This window comes from Coregonus lavaretus (assembly GCF_964263955.1).
Source record: "Coregonus lavaretus genome assembly, chromosome: 7".
NCBI lineage: Eukaryota > Metazoa > Chordata > Actinopteri > Salmoniformes > Salmonidae > Coregonus > Coregonus lavaretus.
This window is the reverse complement of record NC_139994.1, coordinates 45,747,811-45,775,664: the sequence shown is the minus strand read 5'-3', so window position 1 is coordinate 45,775,664 and position 27,854 is coordinate 45,747,811. Positions and strand designations below refer to the sequence as shown.

Sequence of the window (27,854 nt, the reverse complement as noted above, 5' to 3'; positions counted from 1 at the left end):
GGGTGTGAGAAAGGGTGGAGACGAGGGAGGCACTCATTTTCTACAACGTACTGTAGTCATAAAGCATCTGAGTAGGATTGCTGATCTAGCATCAGCTTTGCATTTGAACCATAATGAATCTGATTATGTGGACAAAGGGGCCTGATCCTAGATCAGCACTCCTGCTTTGTAAATACAGGCCCAGGTGAAGTTTGGACACACCCACAGAGTGCGTACTACTCAGAACAAAGGAAGAGGAGGATAGAGAGATACTGCAGGGCATGTGATGTTGAGAGAGAGCGGGTGGGGCACTGTAGTGAGTTAGTTTTCACAGGGCCAAAACCTGTTGTGGATTTGCATAGACAGACGGCCTGTATAATACAATACAGTGGTGTGGGGCTCCAGTACCCAGAGGACTGTACAGATACACGGCACTGTGTGGACTCATACAAGAGAATCAGGAGAACTTAATCAGCATGCAGAGTAAGTTATATACCTTTATTTGTAATGACCTTTGATCCCTTTCATAGACCTGTTATATAATCGCAATCTCATAGGTTATCCTCGAATTGGTTACCAATAATGATTGTAAACTTTTTGGGACATGGGAGTTTTTTCACAGCATATGGTTGAATTGTTTTCATCAGTCTGTTTAAATAAATATTGATGTAGTATGGAACATAACGTACAAAATAAATGATCAAGGTCCCACATTGTGTTTGAAAGTCAATGTGAATTATTAATGTATTTTTTGTGGTTATTTGATGATAATTGACATTGGTGATTCTGCCAACTTCAAACTTACTGTATTTGAAGAGCTGAAGTTTTGCTAAAAGAGTATCGTTATTTGAAGCTGAAAAGGCATTTATCGAAACATGGCTGGTGTCATTTCAGTTTATGTAGGCACATTGCACTGACTACCTTTGACCAGAGTGCGCTAAATAGGCAATACGGTGCCATTTGAGACACAGCCAAAATGTGTGGTACCATCCAGGATGATTTGTTGTTCTTTAAACCTCGAGCTGGTGCATGGTAGAGGTACAGCCTGCATTTCTACATTCCAGGGATGGTTTACAGCTGAAGCGTATGAATCAATCTCTTTCACAACCCGTTTCCTGATGGGAGTGAGCGAGCCTTGTCTTGGTGTTTGTATTTGTGTTTAAAATCAGAGGTGGTGCATGGATGAAGTTACAGCTGTAGAGCTCTTTTGAATTTCCTGGCTTTTTTGTTAACCAGCCATTATCACTCTCTCTCTCTCTCGCGCCTCTCTCTCTCTTTCTCTCTTTCTCTCTTTCTCTCTCTCTGTCTCTCTTACACACTCACTCACTCACCCACACACGCCGTCTCTGTCTCACCCACACTCTCGCTCTCTCTCTCTCTCTCTCGCTCTATCTCTCCCTCTCCCCCCGTCAGGTGTGAGTTCGCCAGGGAGGGGGGGCACCCTGTCGGAGGAGTCGTTCCAGTGTTCTATCTGCCTGGAGGTATTCGTGGAGCCCGTCTCTACCCCCTGCGGACACAGCTTCTGCAAGGCCTGTCTGCAGGTATCACATTTACTTTATAAAGCCCATTTTACATCAGCAATTGTCACAAAGTACTTTGCAGTTACCTGGTCTAGACCCCAAAGAGCAGGAAAAGCAGAAGCAAAAGTTGAGTGGCTAGGAAAAACTAGAGCTCTAGAGAGGAACCCGGCTCTGAGGGATGGCTAAAACTGATGCTGTGATTCCAACCCCTCGTGGGTGGATGTGTTTGTTTCATGGACTGTAAGGAAAATAGATCAATAACCTTCTTCTTCTGCTGCTCTTTCTCCTCAGGGCTACTGGGACCACAGCAAGAAGTTCCTGTGCCCCATGTGTAAGAAGAGCTATAGCCGGAGGCCGGAACTTAGCATCAACCGGGTACTAGCCGAAATCGCTGCCCACTTCCAGGGCCTCGAAATAGGTGTGGTTTCACCGAACACAAAGGGGGGTGCGGTGGCTGGGAGTCCGGTGGCGGGTCACAGGGTTCACGGAGAGTCACCAGCAGCTGCGGCGGAGGGTGGAGAGTTTGCCCGGGCAGGCGAGGTGCCGTGCGATGCGTGCATCGGGAGGAAGATGAGGGCCCTGAAGTCGTGTCTCAACTGTCCTGGGTCATTCTGTGAGGCGCATCTCCGACATCATAAGTGAGAAATTACACAAATCTTTTACTTCTTCTCTTTCCTTTCACGTTTTATGTAAATCTAACTGTGAGGTTTAGATAAACATCCCGTGTTGTGTTTCTTACCTCTGGAGTCCTTGGAATTCCAAAAAAGGAAAGGTGATAAAAAAAACTTGCAGCAGTAATTTATGGGAGTCACCTTTCTTTGTTTGGAATACCAAGGACTACATGACTATGCCCAGAAAAGCACATGATTCCTTTGGTACCGCCAGCACACCTAACCTAAACTTAACCTAAACACAGGAAGGTGAAGTCTCTGATGTCTCACCGCCTCGTGGAGCCTGTGCATCACCTGGAGGAGAAGATCTGTAAGAAGCATGAGCGCCTGCTGGAGGTCTACTGCCGCAACGACCACGGCTGTGTCTGTATCACCTGTGCCGAGGCCACCCACAAGACTCACGAGATCGTCTCTGTCGACCGCGAGTGGAAGAAAAAGATGGTGAGTCCAGGGGAGAACAGGGTGGTAGGGCGGATGGGGACAGTAGGCAGATAGAAAGGCAGGCTTTAGCTCAGCGGGCTTACATTTTAGCTGATGAGATTGTTTCTCTCGCAGTCTTATGGTGCTCTGGAGACCATCGTGGGTCAAAATTGCATTGATAGAGTAATGCCCAAAGTAAAAGTTATATTATAAACTGGGACGTTCAAGCCCTGAATGCTGATTGGCTGACAGCCGTGGTATATCAGACCGTATACCATGGGTATGACAAAACATTTATTTTTACTGCTCTAATTACATTGGTAACCAGTTTATAATAGCAATAAGGCACCTCGGGATTTGTGGTATATGGCCAATATACCACTGCTAAGAGCTGTATCCAGGCACTCTGCGTTGCGTCGTGCTTAAGAACAGCCCTTAGCCATGGTATATTGGCCATATACCAACCCCCCTCGTGCCTTATTGCTTAATTATACAACTGTTTATAGCCCATAGACTACTCCATACCAGCTTACATCTTTACATGTGAATCTTTTTTTGGTAAAAATTGGGAAATTAAGTCCAGTAAACCTGCCTTATGTGTATAATGTAGAGTATTAAACAGTATCTCTTGGATCTGGGTGCTGATCTAGGGTCGATGCAATCTTATGATTTAATAGACAAAACTGACCCCAGATTAGCTACCATGAGATGCTTTATGAATATGAACCCTGCCCTCACACAGAATTATTTGGGCAAGAGGAGGTCGGAGCTGAAACACCTGATCAAGGAGCGGGCCAAGAAGCTGGAGGAGATCAAACAGTCCATACGGGTCATCAAAGTGAGTCCCTTGTATAAATGGTGTTGTCATCAAAATGCGTCAACTTTGTATTTTTTGTTGTTTGGTTAAGTGAGTGTGAGCTGGGTTGTGTTCATTAGGGCAAAGCATAGCAAAACAACAATAGTACATTGTACAGCAGGGGCAGGCCTCTAGATTCAGCCGCAGGCCGATTTTTGTCAGAGCGAATGGTCGGTGGCCAAAACATAATTATAATAATTTGTACACTGCAAATTTACCACAACTAAGCCCAAAAAGAGATTGAATTTGAAAATAACAATAATTGCATACCTTGATTACAGTGGGGAGAACAAGTATTTGATACAGTGCCGATTTTGCAGGTTTTCCTACTTACAAAGCATGTAGAGGTCTGTAATTTATCATAGGTACACTTCAACTGTGAGAGACGGAATCTAAAACAAAAATCCAGAAAATCACATTGTATGATTTTTAAGTAATTAATTTGCATTTTATTGCATGACATAAGTATTTGATCACCTACCAACCAGTAAGAATTCCGGCTCTCACAGACCTGTTAGTTTTTCTTTAAGAAGCCCTCCTGTTCTCCACTCATTACCTGTATTAACTGCACCTGTTTGAACTTGTTACCTGTATAAAAGACACCTGTCCACACACTCAATCAAACAGACTCCAACCTCTCCACAATGGCCAAGACCAGAGAGCTGTGTAACGACATCAGGGATACAATTGTAGACCTGCACAAGGCTGGGATGGGCTACAGGACAATAGGCAAGCAGTTTGGTGAGAAGGCAACAACTGTTGGCGCAATTATTTGAAAATGGAAGAAGTTCAAGATGACGGTCAATCAACCTCGGTCTGGGGCTCCATGCAAGATCTCACCTCGTGGGGCATCAATGATCATGAGGAAGGTGAGGGATCGGCCCATAACTACACGGCAGGACCTGGTCAATGACCTGAAGAGAGCTGGGACCACAGTCTCAATGAAAACCATTAGTAACACACTATGCCGTCATGGATTAAACTCCTGCAGCGCACGCAAGGTCCCCCTGCTCAAGCCAGCGCATGTCCAGGCCCGTCTGAAGTTTGCCAATGACCATCTGGATGATCCAGAGGAGGAATGGGAGAAGGTCATGTGGTCTGATGAGACAAAAATAGAGCTTTTTGGTCTAAACTCCACTCGCCGTGTTTGGAGGAAGAAGAAGGATGAGTACAACCCCAAGAACACCATCCCAACCGTGAAGCATGGAGGTGGAAAATTCATTCTTTGGGGATGCTTTTCTGCAAAGGGGACAGGACGACTGCACCGTATTGAGGGGAGGATGGATGGGGCCATGTATCGCGAGATCTTGGCCAACAACCTCCTTCCCTCAGTAAGAGCATTGAAGATGGGTCGTGGCTGGGTCTTCCAGCATAACAACCCGAAACACACAGCCAGGGCAACTAAGGAGTGGCTCCGTAAGAAGCATCTCAAGGTCCTGGAGTGGCCTAGCCAGTCTCCAGACCTGAACCCAATAGAAAATCTTTGGAGGGAGCTGAAAGTCTGTGTTGCCCAGCGACAGCCCTGAAACCTGAAGGATCTGGAGAAGGTTTGTATGGAGGAGTGGGCCAAAATCCCTGCTGCAGTGTGTGCAAACCTGGTCAAGACTTACAGGAAACGTATGATCTCTGTAATTGCAAACAAAGGTTTCTGTACCAAATATTAAGTTCTGCTTTTCTGATGTATCAAATACTTATGTCATGCAATAAAATGCAAATTAATTACTTAAAAATCATACAATGTGATTTTCTGGATTTTTGTTTTAGATTCCGTCTCTCACAGTTGAAGTGTACCTATGATAAAAATTACAGACCTCTACATGCTTTGTAAGTAGGAAAACCTGCAAAATCGGCACTGTATCAAATACTTGTTCTCCCCACTGTATATTATCACGTCTTTCTTTTTTTTATCAGTGGGAATACTTGGGAACAGATTTCCCAAAAAAATAAATGAAAAATGCGGATTTCCTGCAGATTTTTTGTCGTTTTTTCACCTAAAACTAAAAACATTAAAATAAAACATGTATCACACTGTTGCTGACCTCTGTTTTACAGTAGGCTATGGTTGATTGTCATACTGCCTCTTGACCCTGGCTTTTTGTTTTTTACTTCTGTAAAATAAATATTGATGTTGATCGAACATATGGATGAATAAGTTACATAGTCCCATCACTCCATAGTGTCCCATACAATACAGTGTCCCCATATAACACAGTGTCCCTACAGTAGTTTGCCATAGAAATCATTCTTTGGTTGTTTTTCTCCCATATTTGTAATGGCTCTAGTCCACCCCCTAGGCGTAGGCAGACTAACCGGTGTGGCCAGTGCAAACATTTACCTGTGTTCCCACACCCTGTTTTTACCCTTTTATCCTTACCTACAACCTCCTGGAAACTCCCTTTGCAGATTAAAGATGTTAGTATGATATAATTACTGTGTGAGACAATCCGGGATATAAACAAAACAAAATGGCCACCCCACCACTTGTTTAGGTAAACAGCTGAGAGATAGGGCTGTAGGAATGTAACCACTTTGAAATTCATAAGCAGTCCTGGTTATTTACCAAGTCAGCCTAGGTTCACAGCTACACTGGTCAACAAGTTCCCTGGTCAGATATTGACTGTAAATAGAGCGCAGTGCGACTGTGGTCCGCTTGAGCCGTGTTTAAAAATACAATGAGGATGAGGTTACAGAGGGAGTGGATATCTTGGTGGGTGACTTTCTGACTTAGAGAAAGGGAGAGAGAGAGAGGGAGAGAGGGAGACAGAAAGGGAGAGAGTTTTTTTCATAGGTTTTGATTTCCAATGCTCTCATAATCTTTCAATATCCTCATGTCCTCAAATGTCTACAACTAGGCAATATTATACTCTTTTCATATTTTATCACATGAACATGTGACGTGTGAGATAGAAAGGAAACATAACAAAACATGTACTGTTTCCTTCAACTCAAGCAGGTAGATATTTGCCTGTGGGACTGTGGTCCGCTTGAGCCGTGTTTAAAAATACAATGAGGATGAGGTTACAGAGGGAGTGGATATCTTGGTGGGTGACTTTCTGACTTAGAGAAAGGGAGAGAGAGAGAGGGAGAGAGGGAGACAGAGAGGGAGAGAGTTTTTTCATAGGTTTTGATTTCCAATGCTCTCATAATCTTTCAATATCCTCATGTCCTCAAATGTCTACAACTAGGCAATATTATACTCTTTTCATATTTTATCACATGAACATGTGACGTGTGAGATAGAAAGGAAACATAACAAAACACGTACTGTTTCCTTCAACTCAAGCAGGTAGATATTTGCCTGTGGGACTGTGGTCCGCTTGAGCCGTGTTTAAAAATACAATGAGGATGAGGTTACAGAGGGAGTGGATATCTTGGTGGGTGACTTTCTGACTTAGAGAAAGGGAGAGAGAGAGAGGGAGAGAGGGAGACAGAGAGGGAGAGAGTTTTTTCATAGGTTTTGATTTCCAATGCTATCATAATCTTTCAATATCCTCATGTCCTCAAATGTCTACAACTAGGCAATATTATACTCTTTTCATATTTTATCACATGAACTTGTGACGTGTGAGATGGAAAGGAAACATAACAAAACACGTACTGTTTCCTTCAACTCAAGCAGGTAGATATTTGCCTGTGGGACTGTGGTCCGCTTGAGCCGTGTTTAAAAATACAATGAGGATGAGGTTACAGAGGGAGTGGATATCTTGGTGGGTGACTTTCTGACTTAGAGAAAGGGAGAGAGGGAGACAGAGAGGGAGAGAGTTTTTTCATAGGTTTTGATTTCCAATGCTCTCATAATCTTTCAATATCCTCATGTCCTCAAATGTCTACAACTAGGCAATATTATACTCTTTTCATATTTTATCACATGAACTTGTGACGTGTGAGATGGAAAGGAAACATAACAAAACACGTACTGTTTCCTTCAACTCAAGCAGGTAGATATTTGCCTGTGGGCTGAACGATAGGACAGTCGGACCGGTTAGGCCAGTTGTGCTGCATGCACTTTACATCACTCAAACACATACCTCAAGCTGGTGTGTGTTTTAACTCCACAACCTCTCTCCCATATCTCCCCATTTTAAGAGCAGGGCCCAGAGGGAGTTGGGGGAGAGCTGCCAGCTGTAGCTGTACATAGATATTGACGCTGCAGTATGCTACTTTATGTGCAGTATGTCTCTATAACCTATTCCATCTCTGACTGTTAAGCAGTGCTCAGAAGGAACTGGAGGAGAGCTGGCAGGTGTAGCTGTGTGTCTCTGCAGTATGTCTCTGTGTCCCTATAACCTCTTCTGCCATCTCTATGTGTCTTTAGAGCAGTTCTCAGAAGGAGCTAGAGGAGTGCTGGCAGGTGTAGCTGTGTGTCTCTGTACGCCACTTCATCTCGGTTAACCCAGAACTAAAGTCTTGCGTAATTGGTCAGATGCTCGATTAAGAAGACATAGAGCGAGGATCGGAACCAGAATGAAGAGCTCTTCCCTCTCTCTTTGCAAGAATGTCCCATCCCCTTCCGAAATTCGAAAGATGCTAACATCTGCGGAATCTTGATTTGTCCAATGCACCGGAACTAATGCGGCTCATTATCTCACGCATCCCGTTGTATCATGACAAATCAATGGTACCATTTATGTTGACGTGATCTGTCTACGAGAGATTATATGCCACTATAACCTCTCAGTATGTCTAGCTATAACCTCTACTATGTCCACGTCTTTAGAGCAGTGCTCAGAAGGAGTTGGAGGAGAGCTGGCAGGTGTACGCGGAACTTCAGTGTCTAGTGGAGCAGAGCCAGGCTGAGCTGGTGGAGCTGATCGCTACGAGGCAGCGCGAGGCTGAGAGGCATGCCCAGGAGCTGGCCCGAGGTCTGGAGAGTGACCTGAGCCATCTCAGGAAGAGGAGCGAAGAGTTGGAAGCCCTGGCACAGAACCAGGACAAAGTCATCTTCCTCCAGGTAGGCTACCACACAACGAGGGGATACACACACACACACACACACACACACACATAAACACACAGAGAGAGAGAGACACACACTCTCTTAAACCCCTCCTCATCCTCCCCTGCAGAGCCTGCCCGCCCTGGCACCCCTCCCGGAGCCCATTGATTGGTCAGGAGTGAGTGTGAACACTGACCTGTACCTGGGTACCATCCAATCATCCGTCAGCACCCTCGTCGACAAGTTCCAGGAAGAACTCAAGAGGCTGTATGGAAAAGGTGGGCAAAATCTGGGGCAAAATCTGCCATTATTACATAGAGAAAATCTTACCTTGTTTGCCATGTACAGCAGTGCACTATCTACAGCATAAGGCGCTATTAAAAAGTGGAGCAATATGCAGTACAAAGGTGTAATTCCAAAGACAAACATAGTCACTTGCTTCCTGTTGTGTGACCTCACTTCCTGTGTCCAAATCCCATCTCTCCAGGTACAAGTTACCCGTAGCCATAAGCACTGATCTAGGATCAGCTTCCTTTCTCCAAATCCTTACCTCAACTATAGAGCAAAAAAAAACACAAAACTGACTTTAGATCAATGTCTAGGTGCGACTCAAGCAGAGGTATCTAGGTCATTGGACTGGCACCTCTATATAGAGAGTGAGTCATCAGATGGGATACATAGTGAAGTACAGAAGAGGCCAAAGTTCAGCCATCTGTCAGTAATGAGATGGCAACAACAGGCTGTCAGACTGATACCCCCAGAGGCGGTGGGATTAGCACTGTCTGTTTGCCTCCAATCCCAACACGTGTCTGCTGTCTTTGACTCTCTGACTCCCTCTCTGACTAACTGTCTCTCTCTCTCTCTCTCTCTCTCTGTCTTTGACTGACTTTGACTCCCTCTCTCTGTCTCTGACTGTGTGTCTCTCTCTCCTTTACAGAGCTAAGGAAGCTGCAGAACTATGCAAGTGAGTACAGTTAGAGTTCCCTTTTTCTCTTTTTAAAGAGTGGTGGGAATTTGACTTGCAAGTTTGATGATTGGGATATAAATACTCCTCTTGGAAACAACTTTGTGTTTTAGTCAACCTTAGAGGACAATAACAAAGCAGAGGCTTTGTTGATCCTCAGTTTTTCTGCTCTGTCTACTCTGCACCACATGGTGGCAGCACTGGGTCATCATCACAGTTAGGAAGGATACAAAACCATATAGTATTAGTTGAAAGAAAGTGATATGTTGTTTACTCTAGGGTGATTTACATAGCTTTAAAATGAACTCAGACTGGTTACAATAGAACCGACACTCTTCTAAATAAGACGTATCCTGTTCTCATTAGAATCAATGCTGTTCTCAATGGAACCAGCACTGTTCTGAACACTCTTCTCTCTCTCTCTGCTCCTCCCCTCCAGGTGAGGTGTTCCTGGATCCGGGAACGGCCCAGAGGAACCTGGTCCTGTCCGAGGACGGTCGCCAGGTGATGTACGAGGAACGAAAGCACAACCAGTCAGAAGACACTCGCCGCTTCAACCCCGCCCTCTTCGTGCTCGCCTGCGAGTGCCTCTCCTCGGGACGCCATTACTGGGAGGTCGAGGTGGGCCGCAAGACCGCCTGGACTGTGGGCGTGGTGCGAGCATCGGCCCGCCGGAAGGGAGAGATCAAGCTGAGCCCCGATGGAGGGTACTGGTGCCTTTTTATTATGTTTTTTTTTAATTAAATGAAATGAATTTAGAAGGATACAAGGTCAAACGTAAAACCAACATCTACATGTCCCTCAACAAATGTATACACAAAACACATACAGGGTTTCACATTCAAAGGAATTTGAAAAGTTTAGGAGAGTTCATGACTTTGTTCTTAAAAGTAATTATCTAATTCTACCTAAAAATATTGAAATATATAGTGATCAGCTCCAATAATTATATGGATGTAATATTTAGCAAGAATAATAATATCATCGCATTTCATCACATAGGTACTGGTGCCTGTGGCTGAAAAGTGGGGAGGTCAAGGCTCTGGCTTCCACTCGACTGCCCCTACAGCTGACCTCTCACCCCCAGAAGATCGGGATCTTCCTCGATTACGAAGGCGGCCAGGTGTCGTTCTATGACGTCAAGGCTCGCACGCACCTCTTCACATTTGAGGATACCTTTAATGAGAGTTTGTACCCCATCTTTAGCCCCTGTCTCAATCAGGAGGGAAAGAATGCGGCCCCGCTCATCATCAGTGCTGTGAAGCATAGCTGAGATGAGACATGACATGGGCTACGTCCCAAATGCCACCCAATTCCAAGAGTGCACTACTCTTGACACTATGTATAGTGCACTACTTTTGACACTATGTAGGGAGTGCACTACTTTTGACCAGAGGCCCATGCACTACCTTTTGATCAGGGCCCATAGAGCTCCGGTCAAAAGTAGTGCACTATGTAGGGGGGCATTTATGACACAACCATGACATGACACGCCCCTTCTGCTCAGAGGTTGACCAATCACAGTTTAGTCACTTGAATAGGGCCTGAGTTGTTCCTCACTGTGTGATCGTAACAGGAAAAACTCTGGGACCCAAGTGATGGCCTATATACTGAATAACTACGGCCCAGAGTTTTCCCTGGTCATACTTTAGGTTGGGTATTGCTAGATATGTTAAAGGGATGGTTCTTTGAATAAAAATAAACACTGTGTTTACTTTTTATAAGTCTTTCCTTAGACATTTTATAAGTCTAGAAGTCAATTGAAAGCTGTAAACATAACTACAGTACTTCTATAAATTCACAGATATTAAATTGTGCTTACTTCTGTTCTTCAATCAGCACTTTCAAATAAAGATTTTCTATCAATAACTAAATGACCTCTGACATGATATCCAACTAAAGTTCTAGGAACTGAAATAACTACAGCTAAAGTTCTGAGGAATTCAGAGTAGACTTGGAGGTATTTAACTTACACCTAAAGTGAGAGACCTAGTTATAGGACATTGTGTGGTATTGCCTGTGTTTGTGGTGTCTGTTTCATTGTTCATTATTGTGTTGAGTGTGTGAAAAATAGAATACAAATGTTAATAAGATCTAGGACTTTAAGCAAAGACAGAAAAACGAGCACAGTGTCAGATAAAGAGCTAATGCTGTTCTCCTTCGAGCAGAGCGGTGAAAGTGTAAATTGGTAACTGGGGTAAGGAGGGGAAGGGAGAGGGGCATAATTTAGGGCCTAGTGGCTGTGGGGTAGTGGGGGTGTTGGTGGCAGCAGTGTCATGTGTCAGTATTGGGCCAGAGCGGTCACTCTGTACAGTGGCTTTCTGCAACAGCTGCTTCTCTCTGGTGAGTGTCCCCATGTCTTCTCTCTCTCTCTTTGCATGTTTTCTCTCTACCTTTTAACTGCGTCAGTAAAAATACACGCAAGGTTTGCTTTATGCAATAATCGTTTTTTTACTGTTTAAGTTTGATCAGGACAGATAGGAAAGAGATTAATAACATTGATATAGTGAGGCTTCAACGAAAGCTTGATCTGAACTTTCTATTTTTTGTACTACGCTGTTGAAATATCTTGATTTCGTACTGCGGGCGGGATGGAGGAAGAATATAAAAACAAATCATTTGGAAATGGAATTATGTGAGGATTAAATGGATTGAGAAGATACAGAACGTATGTTCTTGGTTATGTCCCAATAATCTCTCCTTCCTCCTGAAGTGTGCACTTGTTCACTAATGTAAAAGCGTTGTATTGATATACCATTCTTTTTCATTCAAATCCATGAAGGGAAGTGAACAAGCGCACACTTCAGGAGAAAGGAGAGATTAATGGGACACACTTGTTGTTTATGAGAAAGAAAGCAGAGCTGGAGAGTGACTAGACTGATATTTTTGGAAAGATGCTAATCTTTTACATCTATGAATAGCCAACCTTCTAGCCATGGTGGGAGTCCCAAATGGTAGCCTATTCCCTATATAGTGCACTACTTTTGACAAGAGCCCTATGGGCCCAAGGGGACCTGGTCAAAAGTAGTGCACTCCATAGGGTATAGGGTTCAATTTGGAAAGCAGCCCATGTGTTCATAAATGCTCACTGCTCAAATTAAAAAACAGGCGGGCCGCGGGTGTACATAGCTTTAACTTGCTGACAGCCTGCTTTCCAACCCAAACAATTCTTGCTTAGTATATTTAGCATGGGGGATAATTTAAGTAAAGAATGCCCACATGCTCTTCAACAGCTCTCACTTGGCTCGTGATCAGAAGTGGCCAGGACTACAACTAGACGTGGTTAGGGTTATAATATGACCTTCTAGAAGCAATAGAAGTTAATATCTAAGTTTTAATCTGTTGTTAGGGTTCCAGAAATATATTTTGGCGGCAATAGAAGTTAACATCCAATTAACATCCAAAGAGAAGTAGGAACACTATTACACATCCACACATCCACACTATAACACATCCACACATCCACATCCACATTACAACACATCCACACTAAAATAAACCTGATCTGATATAACGCCAGCTTTGTGGCCTGGATCTCACAGGTCAGATATGACAGGTCAGACAACGATCCTAATGTAAAGTGTTACCGAACACTGCAATATAAAGTGTTACAGAACACTGCAATGTATAGTGTTAGCAAACACTGTAATGTAAAGTATGACCGTGCACGGTCTTCTCTGCCAGTAATGGCTTACCTTGCAGGAAATCATGGAAATCTGACGGAGGAGCAGGTCCACTGCTCCATCTGTCTGGACGTGTTCACCAATCCTGTCTCCATCCCCTGTGGACACAACTTCTGCCGCTGCTGCATCCTAGACTACTGGAAGACCACCGCCCTGTTCCAATGCCCCATGTGCAAGAAGACCTTCTTCAAGCGGCCCGACATTAGCATCAATACCGTCCTGAGGGAGATCGCTGAGCAATTTAAGGACATCAGGGTTAGCAACGCCGAGTGTCTCCAACAGCAGGAGCTGAAAGAGGAACGAGAGTTGCAGAAGAAGATGGAGGAGCAGAAAAAGAAGATGGAGGAGCAGAAAAAGATGGAGCAGGAAATGAAGAAGAAAGAGCAACAGGAACTGGTTCAAAAGCAGCAGAAACTTCTCCAGGAGCTGAGACAGAAGCAGGAGATGCAGAAGCTACAGCTGCCACAGCTGCAACGAACGACGAGCCTGGAACCAGAGAAACCGATGGAGGGAAAACCAGAAGAGAAGCCCGAGCGAGAGCCAGAGGAACCTCCAGCCGATGCTCCTCCATCTCCACCCCACAGCCCATGGGGCGAGGTGTCTTGTGATGTCTGCATGGGCGACCGGATGAAGGCCGTAAAGTCCTGCCTGGTGTGTCTGACCTCATACTGCGAGGAACACATCAAGAACCACAACACCCGCTTCACTAAACACAAGCTGATCGAACCCGTGGCTAACCTGGAAGAGAGGATGTGTCCCAAGCACGAGAGGCTCCTGGAGCTGTTCTGTAAGAAAGACCATATCTGTGTGTGTGTGCTGTGTACGGAGACGGACCACAGAGCTCACTTTACTGTGCCTGTAGAGAGGGAGTGGACTGATAAGAAGGTGAGAAGAATTTGTAGAGGCTATTACAGTATAAAGGCTACAGTGTATGTGACATTTTTTATATATGGTGAAACTTTTTTCATCCAGGTTAGTTTTGTTTGCGATAAAATGAGTGTAAATTGTATATCGAGAATGAGTTGTCAATTGGTTTATCATTTTCTTTTTTTGAGAACTCTGTTTATTAAGTTTTACACACACACAGACAAGACAAAGCAATATAAATAATATACTCAACTAGACAAAAATACAAATAATACATATAAAAAAAAAATATATATAACTTTAAAGATACCATACTTTAGACAAGTTAAACACACCAGGCAGAAGGCTACAAAAGGTTAAAGGGCAATCTATAGTATAGGGACAGAGCAAATACCTCACCATTGTTCCTGTAAACAGTTAAGGGATGGGGTGGAGAAATGCAACCACTCACAGACAGTCAAGGCCACAGACCAATCATCCACTGGACCAAAAAAATAAAAAGTTACAATGCTTTAAAAATAAAAAATGAATATTGATAATTTTATGTAGGCGTGAACAGAATTTAAAAAATTAAAATAACTGGGAAAAACAAGCTCACACCTTAGTCTCTGCCCGGGCGAGATGAACAGGGCATCCGCAGGTCACAATCAATAAGGACATCAACCTTAATGCCCCCCACCCCCACCCCAGAAAAAAAAACACAGAGAAATGCTCATCCAACCCCTAAGTCACAGGGAGGTCAAATACAGACTTATTTTGGTTTTAATAGGAATGCTATCAGAGGATGGACTGTTTAAAGTAAGACCGGAATGGAGCCCAAGCCTCATTAAACAGTTTGGGGTTCCCACGTGAATTGAATTTAATTTTTTCTAGTTTCAGAGAGCACAACACATCTCTCACCCAATATTTATAAGATGGGGGAGCTGCCATCTTCCAGTTCTGTAGTATTAGCCGTCTAGCTAAAAGAGTTGTATAAGCAACAGTGTCCGACTGGATTCTTGACAGGGGGGTGCTTATGGGCAGTACTCCAAAAAGGGCTGTAAGGGGAGAGGGATCTATAACAGTGTTATATATATCAGAGAAACATTTAAATATTAATTCCCAGAAACCTGACAGTTTATGACAGCCCCAGAACATATGCAACAGTGTGGCCGGTTCAATTTTACATCTGACACAGGTAGGATCAAAATCAGAGAATATTCTTCCAAGTCTGGCCCCAGACCAGTGGATACGGTGAACCACCTTGAATTGAATGAGGCTGTGTCTAGTGCTAAAAGAGGACGAATGCACCCTGCGCAGCACAGATTCCCAGGTGTCTTCCCCAAGTTCCTCCCCCAAATCCTTTTCCCATCGAGTCTTTAAAGGCACCAAAGAAGGGTTCTGTAAGTCATGAATGATTGCATATACATCTGAAATTGCGCCCCTAGGAAGCTTGTTCAGCTCCAGGATGCTCTCTATAGCTGTATTCACAGGCCTATGGGGAAATTCAGGTGTGTTAGCTCTGACAAAGTTCCTAGTCTGGAGATAGCGGAAAAAGTGGGATTGGGGGAGGTTGAACCTTTCCTGTAGCTGAGCAAAAGAGGCAAATGTATCATCAAAGAATAATTGGGCTAGTGAGGAGAGGCCTAGTGAGTGCCAGATGTCAAAAGCCCCATCATTCAAAGATGGAGGAAATAAAATGTTCTGATTGATTGGGCCTGATAGAGAAAAGCCTCGGAGGCCAAAGGCTAAGCGGAACTGATTCCAAATTTTAAGAGACTGCTTTACAATTGGGTTGACACACCTTTTGCCAAGGGACACTGGGAGAGACGAGCACAACACAGAAGAAAGTGCAGCAGGTTTACACGATTCAGACTCCATCTGGACCCAGATTGGTCTAGGGCCAGTAGGATCAGTCTGCAGCCAGTACAGAAGGGCTCTGAAATTTGCAGCCCAATAGTATGTCTGAAAATTTGGTAGAGCTAAACCCCCCAATGACTTAGGCTTCTGTAAATGTTTTCTACCAATCCGTGGTACCTTGCCATCCCAAATAAAATGCATGAATGTTTGATCCAGTGAAATAAAAAAAGATTTTGGAATAAAAATGGGTAGACATTGAAATAAATATAGAAATTTGGGCAACACACTCATTTTAATGACATTAATCCTTCCGATAAGAGAAAGAGGTAGCGCTTTCCAAAAAGCAAAAGATTGTTTCAAACTGTCTGCTAGAGCAACCAAGTTTTCCTGAAACAGATTTGAATATTTCCTTGTCACTTTGACTCCCAAGTAGGTGAATTGATCCCGGACAATCCTAAACTGAGAGCTTGTAAAAGAGCACTTTAAAGCAGCCTTGTTTACAGGAAAAAGCTCACTCTTGCCTAGATTCAGCTTGTACCCTGAGATTGATCCAAACTTTTTAAGAACAGATAAGGCGCGTGGCAATGAGGTATCAGGGTTAGAGATAAACAAAAGGAGGTCATCCGCATATAGCGAGACTTTCTGCTCTGAGCCCGTCCGGATTATTCCTTGAATGGCATCATTAGAGCGTAATGCAATGGCGAGAGGTTCGATTGCCAAAGCAAACAACAAGGGGGAGAGTGGACAGCCCTGTCTGGATCCGCGGTGCAAGGGAAAATAGTCAGAGGACAAGTTGTTAGTCCGTACCGAAGCCATGGGGGAAAAATAAAGAATCTTTATCCACGCAATGAATTTGGGGCCAAAGCCAAATCTATAAAGGGTGGCTGTTAGGTAATCCCACTCAACGCGGTCAAACGCTTTTTCTGCATCAAGTGAGACCACCACCTCTGGGTCCTCCGACGCAGGGGAGTACAGTATATTCATAAGGCGCCTAATATTGAAAAACAAATGCCTATTTCTCACAAAGCCAGTCTGGTCAGAGTGTATTACTTGATGCAGCGAGCCTTCCATACGGATGGCTAAAAGCTTGGCTAGGATTTTGTAATCACAGTTTAAAAGCGAGATTGGGCGAAAGGATCCACATTCCAGAGGGTCTTTGTTTTTCTTTAATAGTAATGAAATTGAAGCTTGATAAAGACTAGGCGGTAGCTTTGAGGTATTAAGGCACTCTGCAAATAGTCGAAACAAGAATGGGCAAAGCAGACCAGAAAACGTCCTGTAAAATTCGGTTGGAAAACCATCCGGACCCGGTGATTTACCGCTTTTCATTGCGGACACTGCTGTTGCAATCTCCTCAGGTGTAAATTCTTCTTCTAGATAGTCATGGGTGTCTGTATCAATTGAAGGCATATTCAGGCCGTTAAAGAAGGAATCAATCAGCAAAGGGTCTTGAGGGGATTCAGAGGTGTATAGCGCAGAATAAAATTGTTTGAATTGATCATTGATCTCTTTATGTATAACTGTGGTGGCACCAGACGGGGTCCTTATTTGTGGGATTAAACGTGAGGCCTCAGATTTACGGATCTGATGTGCAAGGAGTTTACTGGCCTTGTCGCCTTGTTCATACACTCTGTACCGAGCTCGCAAGAGTAGCTGTTCAGCTTGCCTGGTAGAAAGCTCATCAAATTCAGATTGGAGTAGTTGGCGCTCTTTATGCAGATCAGAGGAAGGAACCGTGGCATACTTCTCATCCAATGTGGCTATGGATTCGCTCAGGTCCCGAAGTCGCTGAGAGCGAACTCTGTTTTGGTTGGCTGTATAAGAAATAATTTGGCCACGTAGGTATGCTTTGAGAGACTCCCATATGGTAGAGCAGGACATACCTGGTGTTGAATTAGTTTCTAGGAATAAGGTGATTTCAGAAGAAATGAAATTGACAAACTCCTTATCTGAGAGTAAAATGGGGTTAAGACGCCATTGATAACACATAGGAGGTCGCTGGGGAAACTCTAGTTCAAGCACTAATGGAGAATGGTCCGAAATAACAATACTCTTGTAAGTACACTGCCGAAGGTTAGGCAAAAGTTTTTTGTCCAAAAAGAAGTAATCAATCCGGGAGTATGTTTGATGAACATGAGAATAAAAGGAATACTGTCTATCTGTAGGATGTAGGAAACGCCAGGCCTCAAACATGGCATATTTCTGAAGAAAGGCTTGAATAAGTAGGGCACATTTAGATGGGCCTGTAGTTGTTCGTGAGGACTTGTCAAGAACTGGGGACATTTTGCAGTTGAAATCCCCCCCTAAAATCAATAAATGAGAGTCTAAATTGGGTATAGCAGACAAAAAGGAAGAAATGAAACTTGTGTCATCCCAATTGGGAGCATAAACACTAGCCAAAACAAGAGGGGTAGAAAACAGTTTACCGGTTACTATGACGTATCGTCCCTTAGGATCAGCGATAACCCCAGAAGCTACAAAGGGAGTGACTTTATCAACCAAAATGGCAGCCCCTCTTGATTTACTATGAAAGTTAGAGTGGAACACTTGACCAACCCAGTCCCTACGCATCCTGAAGTGCTCACCAGTCCTCAAGTGAGTCTCTTGTAGAAATGCAACATTTGCATTCAAACCCTTTAAGTGTGTCAACACCCTCTTACGTTTCACTGGGTTATTAACCCCTTTGGTGTTCCACGAAATGTATTTGATCGCATTGTTTCGGCCCCTCTGGGCATTCCCGTTATACAACCCTGTCATTAGAGCATAGAATGGAAAAGCAATGAGCGCCCAGAAACCCCAGTATAACTTGTCTCAGAGTAATAATGTACGGTGGTAGATGTTGAGAAAAAGTACCGAAAAAAAAACAAAAAAGACAGAATGACAACATTAGAACTGAACAATTCAACCCCTCCCCCCACCCCCTCCCCCCATCCCAGACAGTACCTCCCCAAACGAGGTACAAGCCTAAATAGAGCATGTTCTCTTCGCACAGTATGTCTGTGAGAGTGCGGTCTTAAACCTAAACCCACAGTCCCGCTCTTTAAAGTCGTGTTTTGTTAGTGGATCAAACAGCAAAAAGAGATAATCATTTTTTAAATAAAAGAAATTAAGGTGAATCCCTTGTGCAGACGAAATTACAAAAGCACCACTTGTAGATGTATATAATTATATTCCCAGTCTTATAGCAGGCATTTGAGAGAGAAAATAAAGAAAATAAATAGAATGTGTAACGGCTCTCAGCCGAAAACCTAATTTGAAGTAAGGAAATCGTAGTAAGACAATCAAAAATGATAATAATTATTATTATTATAATAGTTGTCTAGTTGAATGCTGAGACAGCTTACAACCAAGACCAAAAAACTACGTGTGCGCAACGTTTAACGCTTGCTGGGCATAAATGACGCTCTGAGCCTTAAAATTTAAGTGAAGACCCCAAAAAAACGTGTCGCCTCGGGAAGCATTTACTGTTTACTGGGTCAATGCAAACGGCTGCAGTGAGCAAATAACCAAGAATATTTTGAGTCACTGAGACACTATGTAAACAAACTGAATAGGTGAGCAAGACAGCCTGGAAAACACAGGAGTATAGTAAAACCGCAATACAATGAGATTAAAGTGACTGAATGCTTGTAAGGCAAGCACACTAGATGATCAAAACATTAGATCACATCAAATAAGCCTGAATGGGTACGCCAACCCCCCAACTATACAAAATTAGCATGTTGTAGCTAAACAGTTGTACCACAGGTGGGTTACTTACTATCCACAGTTCGCTAGCAACAATTGCTGAACTATGAGCAAGTTCAAGACTTCTTGATGTGACGTTGAATGTGAGAGAGAGCCTCATCCGGAGATTCAAATGTGTAGTCTTTACCATCATGAGATAGCCATAAACGGGCCGGGAATCGCAGTCCGTACTTCACACCTGGGTGGTCCCGAAGTAGTCGTTTGGCCTGTCCAAAGGCTGCGCGCTGCCTGGAAACAGTGGGGGAGTAGTCCTGGTAGATGGAGAAGCTCTGTCCTTTAAAGCTCAGAGTGGTATTGCGGGCTCGTCGGAGAATCTCCATCTTCTCATGGAAAAAGTGCACTCGAAGAATTATGTCACGGGGCCTCTCCCCCTCCCGGGGCTTTGGGCGCAGCGACCGGTGGGCACGATCAATCAGGGGCTTCTCATCCAAGGCTAGAACATCCTTCAGCAGCCCAGAAACGAAATCCGTGGCGCGAGGCATTTCCGCTGACTCTGGGACTGATACAAGTCTCAGGTTATTGCGGCGAGAGAATCCCTCCAAACTTACACAGCTCTCCTTCACCTTTTTCAAGTCCGCAGCTAGGCGTTTCACGTCAGCCTCCAGGGATGTAGTTAAGTCGGAGACATTTGTAGCGAAGGTCTCCAGTGCTGCAATCGTTGTAGTGTGCGACTCCATTGTTGTTTTGAGTGATGCGATTGCCGGCACTGTCTCGTTCCGCAGGATGGTTAGATCTGCTTTTAAAGTATCAGAAACCTCCTTTATTCGGGCCTCAATCGTAGCAACCACCTCCGTTTTCATTTCAACTATCTCAGAGCGTAGTAGTTTGATGGCCTCGAGAATGTTCACTTCGGCGCCGCCAGGCCAAGCCGCCCCCCCGGGTAGAGTATCAGTCCCCGGGTCGTCAGGCTCAGGGGAGGGCGGTGATGAGAGTGTGTCTTGTAGGCCGGGTTTTCTCAAAGTCATGCTTTTGGCCTTATGTTTCGTCGACATGCTGATATTTGGAAGTAAAGTAGTCTTGGTTTTTACGGGAAGGGATCACCAAAATAATATATGAAAATAAATACGGTTTTGCTGCTAAATTCACATAAACTTTAAAAATACCACGGGAGCAAACGGAAAACACGTCAGTCGCACATGGCGTCCCTCCAATCCCCCCTGGTTTATCATTTTCAAAGACATACAGTAACTATTGTGCCGTTCAGGCCTGATGCAGCGATCAGAAGCTAAATACAGCTAAAAAAAAAAAATAGTCCATTTGAACTTTATCACATTATGGCCAAATGATTGCAGACATTTATGGTCAGCTACTAATAAAACTGACACAATGATTGCCATTGAGGCTGTAAAAGTACATTTTAGAAGAGGACAAGTGTATTTGGTACATAAATCCACCAATAACACGCTACAGTTTGTGAGGCCTAGCCCTAGATTTTTTTGAAAGAGAGTAGGCTGCCTAGCCTGAATTCCGGTATGTTTCCTTGTCAATCATTGTCATTGTCAACATGTTGTGTAAAAAGATCTGGGACCAGGCTATAGACTGCCTACTGTAAGATAAATGATCTCGCACCTACAGTGCCTTCAGATAGTATTCACACCCCTTGACTTATTCCACTTTTTGTTGTGTTACAGCCTGAATTCAGAATGGATTCAATAGATGTTTTTTCTCACCCATCGACACACAATACCCCATAATGACAAAGTGAAAACATGTATTTAGACATTTTTGCAAATGTATTGAAAAAGAAATACAGAAATATGTCATTTACATAAGTATTCACACCACTGAGTCAATAAATGTTAGAATCACCTTTGGCAGTGATTGTTAGCCTCCCGAGTGGCGCAGTGGTCTAAGGCACTGCATCGCAGTGCTAGCTGTGCCACTAGAGATCCTGATTTGAATCCAGGCTCTGTTGTAGCTGGCCGCGACCGGGAGACCCATGGGTGGCGCACAATCAGGGTAGGGGAGGAGATGACCGGCAGGGATGTAGCTCAGTTGGTAGAGCATGTCGTTTGCAACGCCAGGGTTGTGGGTTCGATTCCCACGGGGGTATTAAAAAAAGAACTGTAAGTCGCTATGGATAAGAGCATCTGCTAAATGACAAAAATGTGGGTATTTCTGGGTAAGTCTCTAACAGCTTTCCACACCTGGATTGTGTAACATTAGCCCATTATTCTTCAAGCTCTGTCAAGTTGGTTGTTGATCATTGCTAGACAGCCATTTTCAAGTCTTGCCATAGATTTTCAAGACGATTTAAGTCAAACTGTAACTATGCCACTCAAGAACATTCAATATCGTCTTCGTAAGCAACTCAAGTGTAGATTTGGCCTTGTGTTTTAGGTTATTGTCCTGCTGAAAGGTCAATTTGTCTCTCAGTGTCTGTTGGAAAGCAGACTGAAATAGGTTTACCTCTAGGATTTTGCCTGTACTTAGCTATATTCAATTTGTTTTTATCCCCCAAAAAACCTAGTCCTTGCCGATGACAAGCATACCCATAACATGATGCAGCCACCACCATGCTTGAAAATATGATGTGATGTGTTGGATTTTCCCCAAACATAACGCTTTGTAGTCATGACATAAAGTTAATTTCTTTGCCAAATTCTTTGCAATTTCCTCAGTTTTCTTTTCACAGCCATTAAACTCTGTAACTGTTTTAAAGTCACCATTGGCCTCATGGTGAAATCCCTGAGCAGTTTCCTTCCTTTCCGGCAACTGAGTTAGGAAGGATGCCTGTATCTTTGTAGTGACTGGGTGTATTGATACACCATCCAACGTGTAATTAATAACTTCACCATGCTCGAAGGGATATTCAATATCTGCTTTTTTTTATTTGTACCCATCTACCAATAGATGCCCTTCTTTGCGAGGCATTGGAAAACCTCCCTGGTCTTTCTGGTTGAATCTCTGTTTGAAATTCACTGCTCGACAGAGGGACCTTACAGATAATTGTATCTGTGGGGTGCAGAGATGTGATAGTCATTCAAAAATCATGTTAAACACTATTATTGTACACAGAGTCCATGCAACTTATTCTGTGACTTGGTAAACACATTTTTTTTTTACTCCTGAACTTATTTAGGCTTGCCATAACAAAGGGGTTGAATAGTTATTGACTCAAAACATTTCAGCTTTAGAAAAAGTATTAATTAGTTTTAAAAAATCTAAAAACATAATTCCACTTTGACATTATGGGGTATTGTGTATAAGCCATTGACACAAAATCTCAATTTAATCAATTTTTCATTCAGGTTGTAACACGTCAAAATGTGGAAAAAGTCAAGGGGTGTGAATACTTTATGAAGGAAGTGTCTGTTCTCCACAGGCTCAGCTAAAGAAGACAGAGATAGATGTACAGCAGATGATCCAGGAAAGACTGAAGAAGAGGGAGGAGATCAAGCACTCAGTGGAGCTGAATAAAGTGAGTTCTTGCCTGCGTCCGAAATGGTACCCTAATCCCTACATAGTTCACTACATAGGGAATAGGGTACCATTTCGGACACAGTCTTTTTTGACCCAGTGGTAAAATAGATGCTAATTTGTCATGTTGACAGTTGGGATTTATACTGCACAACATATTTTATCATATAGTCAATATCTGATGTAATTGACTAAATAAACTGCTGGATTCTAGAATATAATTTTGCTTTGGACATTAGCCCAATGTGGGGACCAGAATACATGGCTTCTGTTGGATTTTGGATATATTTGATCTTTGCTGGATATATTTGATCTTTGCTTCGAAGCACTTGCAAACTTTATTGAGATGTAGAAAAACAAAATCTAAATTGATTCTAGTTAGGCAACCTAATGGTTGCCTTGTGGGAGGGGTTATGGGTCTCCCGTAACATCCTGGCACATCCAAAGCGAACTAATCAGCCATAAAGGCAAAAGAGTTTGCATCCTAAATGGCACCATATTCCCTATGTAGTGCACTAGTTTTGACCAGGGTGCATAGGGCTCTGATTAGGGCTGTTGCGGTGACCATATTACCACCACACCGGCAGTCATGAGTCTTGACCGCAGTAAATTTCCATGTGTCCGTTGTCACGGTAATCTACTCTTATGCACTCTGGACATTGATAGTACCCAACTTGCTAACGGCCATCAGATCCTAATGGCCTGGTACTCAGGGCTTTATTGTCCCTCTAGCCACTCTGACATCAATGCAAATGCTATTGAAAATCACATCCAACACTTATCATCAAAACAGTAGGCCTATCATACTTTTAAAACTCAATTTACTGTGATGATCAATTTGAAGAAAGAAGTTCAACAGCAGGTTGAAACAGTGTAAAACATGGTTGTTGTGGAAATTGACAGGGATTCATTCAAAACACTAATATGCATATTAGAGTTTATGCATATGCATAGGCTTATGAGCCCAATACTGTTATTACCATATTATTCAATGTTGACCATCTCCTGTATACCCCAAAATTATACCCCAAAATGTAATACTTCTTTACCTTAAAGTAGTGGGAAACAGATCCACTGTCCGCCCCAAGGCCGTTGTTATTGTTTTTGTTTTGTTGACAAGCACAGATGAGGAGCGTTACATATGCGGCTTTTCTATCGTGCATGCAGTGATGTCCGAGAGAAAAAACAGTGTTTGTTGTTTGCAGTAACTTCTTTGTTGTTGTAATATCGCAAACGGACGTGGCAGTTTCACTATTAAGGATACCAGCTTTAAGTAATGACAATCTCTTTCCCCCTTTAGTCCAGTGCCCAGAGGGAGATCGAGGACAGCATACAGGTGTTCCAGGAGCTGATTCGGTCCATCCAGAGGACCCAGGCTGAGCTGGTGCTGGCTATCGAGGAGAAGCAGAGAGAGACAGAGAGGTGTGTAGAGGAAGTACTACAGTACCCATCATGCTCTGTACCTTGTATCCGGTTTTATCCTACTAAAAAGGTTCCTGGAGCTAACACTATGGTGTCTGGTCTCCCTATTAATACAAGGTGGTCCCAGGACCTGATAGCGGAGCTGGAGCAGGAGATCACTGAATTACAGAGGAGGAATACAGACTTGGAGCACCTCTCACGCACAGAGGACCACATCCACTTCCTACAGGTGGGAGGGATTTCCGATTTCATTAATAACACATAGCAGAATATGTACACATTGTAGTCTAGAAATATCGCACACAGATTTGGTTCGGTCTTGTCATTATTTTCTTTGTCCCAAATTTTTATCACAAAATAAGAAATATAGCACACAAATATGCTGATTGTACAAAACATTAGGAACACCTGCTTTTTCCATGACAGACTGACCAGGTGAGTCCAGGTGAAAGCTATGATACCTTATTGATGTCACTTGTTAAATCCACTTCAGTCAGGGTAATGAAGGGGAGGAGACAGGTTAAAGAAGGATTTTTAATCCTTAAGACAATTGAGAGAAGGATTGTGTATGTGTGCCATTCAGAGGGTGAATAGGCAAGACTAAATATTTAAGTGCCTTTGAACGGAGTATGGTAGTAGGTGCCAGGTAAAACGGTTTGTGTCAAGAACCGCAGTGCTGCTGGGGTTTTCACGCTCAACAGTTTTCCATGTGTATCAAGGATGGTCCACCACCAAAAGGACATCCAGCCAACTTAACACAACTGTGGGAAGCATTGGAGTCAACATGGGCCAGCATCCCTATGGAACGCTTTCAACGTCCATGCCCGACGAATTGAGGCTATTCTGAGGGCAAAAGGGGGTGCAACTCAATATTAGAAATGTGTTCTTAATGTTTTGAACACTCAGTGTATATCGTATAGATTGACTAAATTGACTGATTGTTTTTCCTATCTCTCGCTGTAGAGTTTCCCAGCCCTGTGTACCCCTCCAGCCACTAAGGACTGGTCTGGGACCCATGTACATACTGAAGTGTGTGTTGGGATCATCAGGAGAGCCATGTCCAAATTGGAAGAGACGATGAGTGAGGAAATTGACAAACTGGTGGACACTGGTAGGTTTTTCAATAAAGGACCGAAATGTGTGGTTTCTCTTACTATTACCGTATTTCCAAACCTCTTGGTCTCTGCAAATTGTTGAACAAGAAGTGATGTGTTTTGTTTCGAAATCATTGAATTGTGGTTTGTGTCCATTTTCACAGAGCTGAAGAAGATTCTTAAATACACAGGTAGGCATTCAAATCAAAATCAAATCAAATCAAAGTTTATAGGTCCCGTACACAGTTTAGCAGATGTTTTAGCAGGTGCAGCGAAATGCTTGTGTTACTAGCTCCTAACAGTGCAGTAAAAATGTCAAACAAGTACACAAATAATAATCAAAACTAGAAACAAGAAATCACAAATGTCAGGATGAATTCAGTTAACAACCCAAATAACACTGTATCAGTAATCCAAATGCAATCTATATTTATATACACCAAAAATATATACTAACAACTAACAATATGTACAGCAGTAGATATATTAATATGTTCACATCCTCCATTTCACACTTGAACTATCGATAGCTGGTAAAATTGCCCACAAGTTTATTCATTAATTTCTCTGTTAGTACTCTTACAATTGAAACATCTCTAACACATTTCTCCTCCCTCCCTGTTTCCAGCGGACCTGACCCTTGACCCAGACACAGCCAACCCGTGGCTCCAGCTCTCGGAGGACCGCCGTCAAGTGAGGCACCTGGGGGCTTGGCAGGACCTCCCGGACATCCCAGAGCGTTTCGACACGGTGGTCATTGTCCTGGGTCGCGAGGGCTTCACCACGGGACGCCACTACTGGGAGGTTTGTTGATTGCGATTATGTACCGTAGCCTAGCTTTCAAAAACAAAACAACATCCAAAACTGTTCGTCTTTCCATCTATCTATCTATCTATCTATCTATCTATCTATCTATCTATCTATCTATCTATCTATCTATCTATCTATCTATCTATCTATCTATCTATCTATCTATCTATCTATCTATCTATCTATCTATCTATCTATCTATCTATCTATCTATCTATCTATCTATCTATCTATCTATCTATCTATCTATCTATCTAGGTCCAGGTGGGGGACAAGGATGACTGGTACCTAGGCGTGGCCAAGGCATCAGTCAACAGGAAGGGGCGTATCGCCATCAGCTCTTCCCAGGGCTACTGGGCGCTGGCCATGAAGAAAGGCCAGAGGTATAGGGCCTCCACGACCCCGCCGTTATCTCTGACCCTTGACCCCAAGCCAAAGAGGGTTGGGGTGTATGTGGATTGCGAAGAGGGCCAGGTTTCGTTTTACGACGTGAAGGAGAGGAATCATATCTATACGTTCATGGAGGACAACTTTAAGGATAAGTTGTTTCCGTTCTTTTATCTGTACTGTTGTGATAAACAGTCAGATGCCATTGTGATCTGTCCGATCAATGAAAAGAGTTTGATCAAGCAATGCTGAGAAACACACTGACAACAACTCTGAAAGACTACAATTCTGTCTGCAGAAAATACCTTGACAAATAATCTTGGTAGGGAAACCGTGTAAAAATCATAAACTGACTCTTAGCGGTGGCTTAAAGTGCCTTGATATTGATATTTGTTATGGTGATAACAAGCTGATTTATTATAGTGGTGTCCAGCCCCCCTAGGCCCCTGGTCAGTTAAACCCTGTTGAGAAAGACTACAACTCTGACGACAACTCTGAAAGACTACAATTCTGTGTGTAGAAAATAGGGGAGAGTAGGGTATGTTTAACAATTTTTTACATTCAGCATCACTACGTCAAGGGAAATATAGTTTTCTTTCTAACAAAGATATCCACATATATTTCAGGATGTGGTGTCTCCCTGAAAATAATCAGAATTCGTGTAAACATAACAGTTTTGAAAACATAGCCTTTCCAAAATAATGTGGTCTCTTGGCACAACTTACACCGGGTATGGGGTAAGTTGAGCATAGGGACAGGGTAAGTTGAGCCGCCTTGGGGTAAGTGGGTAGTGGTGTCCTGTGACAGTGGTTGACGGTGCTGTTAGGTCAAAGTTTAATTCATGGAATGGGTATATTGTATATCTCAAATATGTCTACATTCACATACAGATCTCTCTGTTCAATATCCCATAACTTTCTATTTCTTGACCAGTTGTCTGGGAAAGGGATGTTGTTTCGATGTGCCACTTCGTAGGCTAGTTCTCTGCATTTGAGGCTACTAAGCCCATGAAACTGGTCCGAAAGATTATTGATATGTTTAGCAAGCTCAGACTCCATGTCATCAGATAAGACCATACAGTATGTGCCTCTGCTACTCTATCATAGCCTCTCTTTTGCACAGCTAAATGTTTGTTTTATTTTTTGTGATTCAATCAATTTTTTCATCCCTTGCTGATGCTCGAATGGACTTCTTCCCTTCTCTCACTTCCCTTGCTGCTCTCTCAAGAACCTCATGGGG

The 27,854-nt window shown here is 43.2% G+C and overlaps 1 pseudogene across 1 annotated transcript; it reads left to right on the top strand.

Annotated features, from left to right (window-relative positions):
* The first annotated feature begins 221 nt into the window (after nt 1–221).
* LOC311132538 lies at nt 222–26,867 on the top strand (annotated as a pseudogene). Its single transcript has 19 exons — nt 222–462; nt 1,393–1,520; nt 1,791–2,137; nt 2,416–2,611; nt 3,333–3,428; nt 8,164–8,397; nt 8,513–8,660; nt 9,320–9,346; nt 9,786–10,053; nt 10,349–10,614; nt 13,031–13,300; nt 13,550–13,914; nt 22,808–22,903; nt 24,203–24,324; nt 24,442–24,553; nt 25,288–25,435; nt 25,583–25,609; nt 26,047–26,222; nt 26,487–26,867. The product of its transcript is annotated as an uncharacterized misc_RNA (transcript).
* Nucleotides 26,868–27,854: the final 987 nt, after the last annotated feature.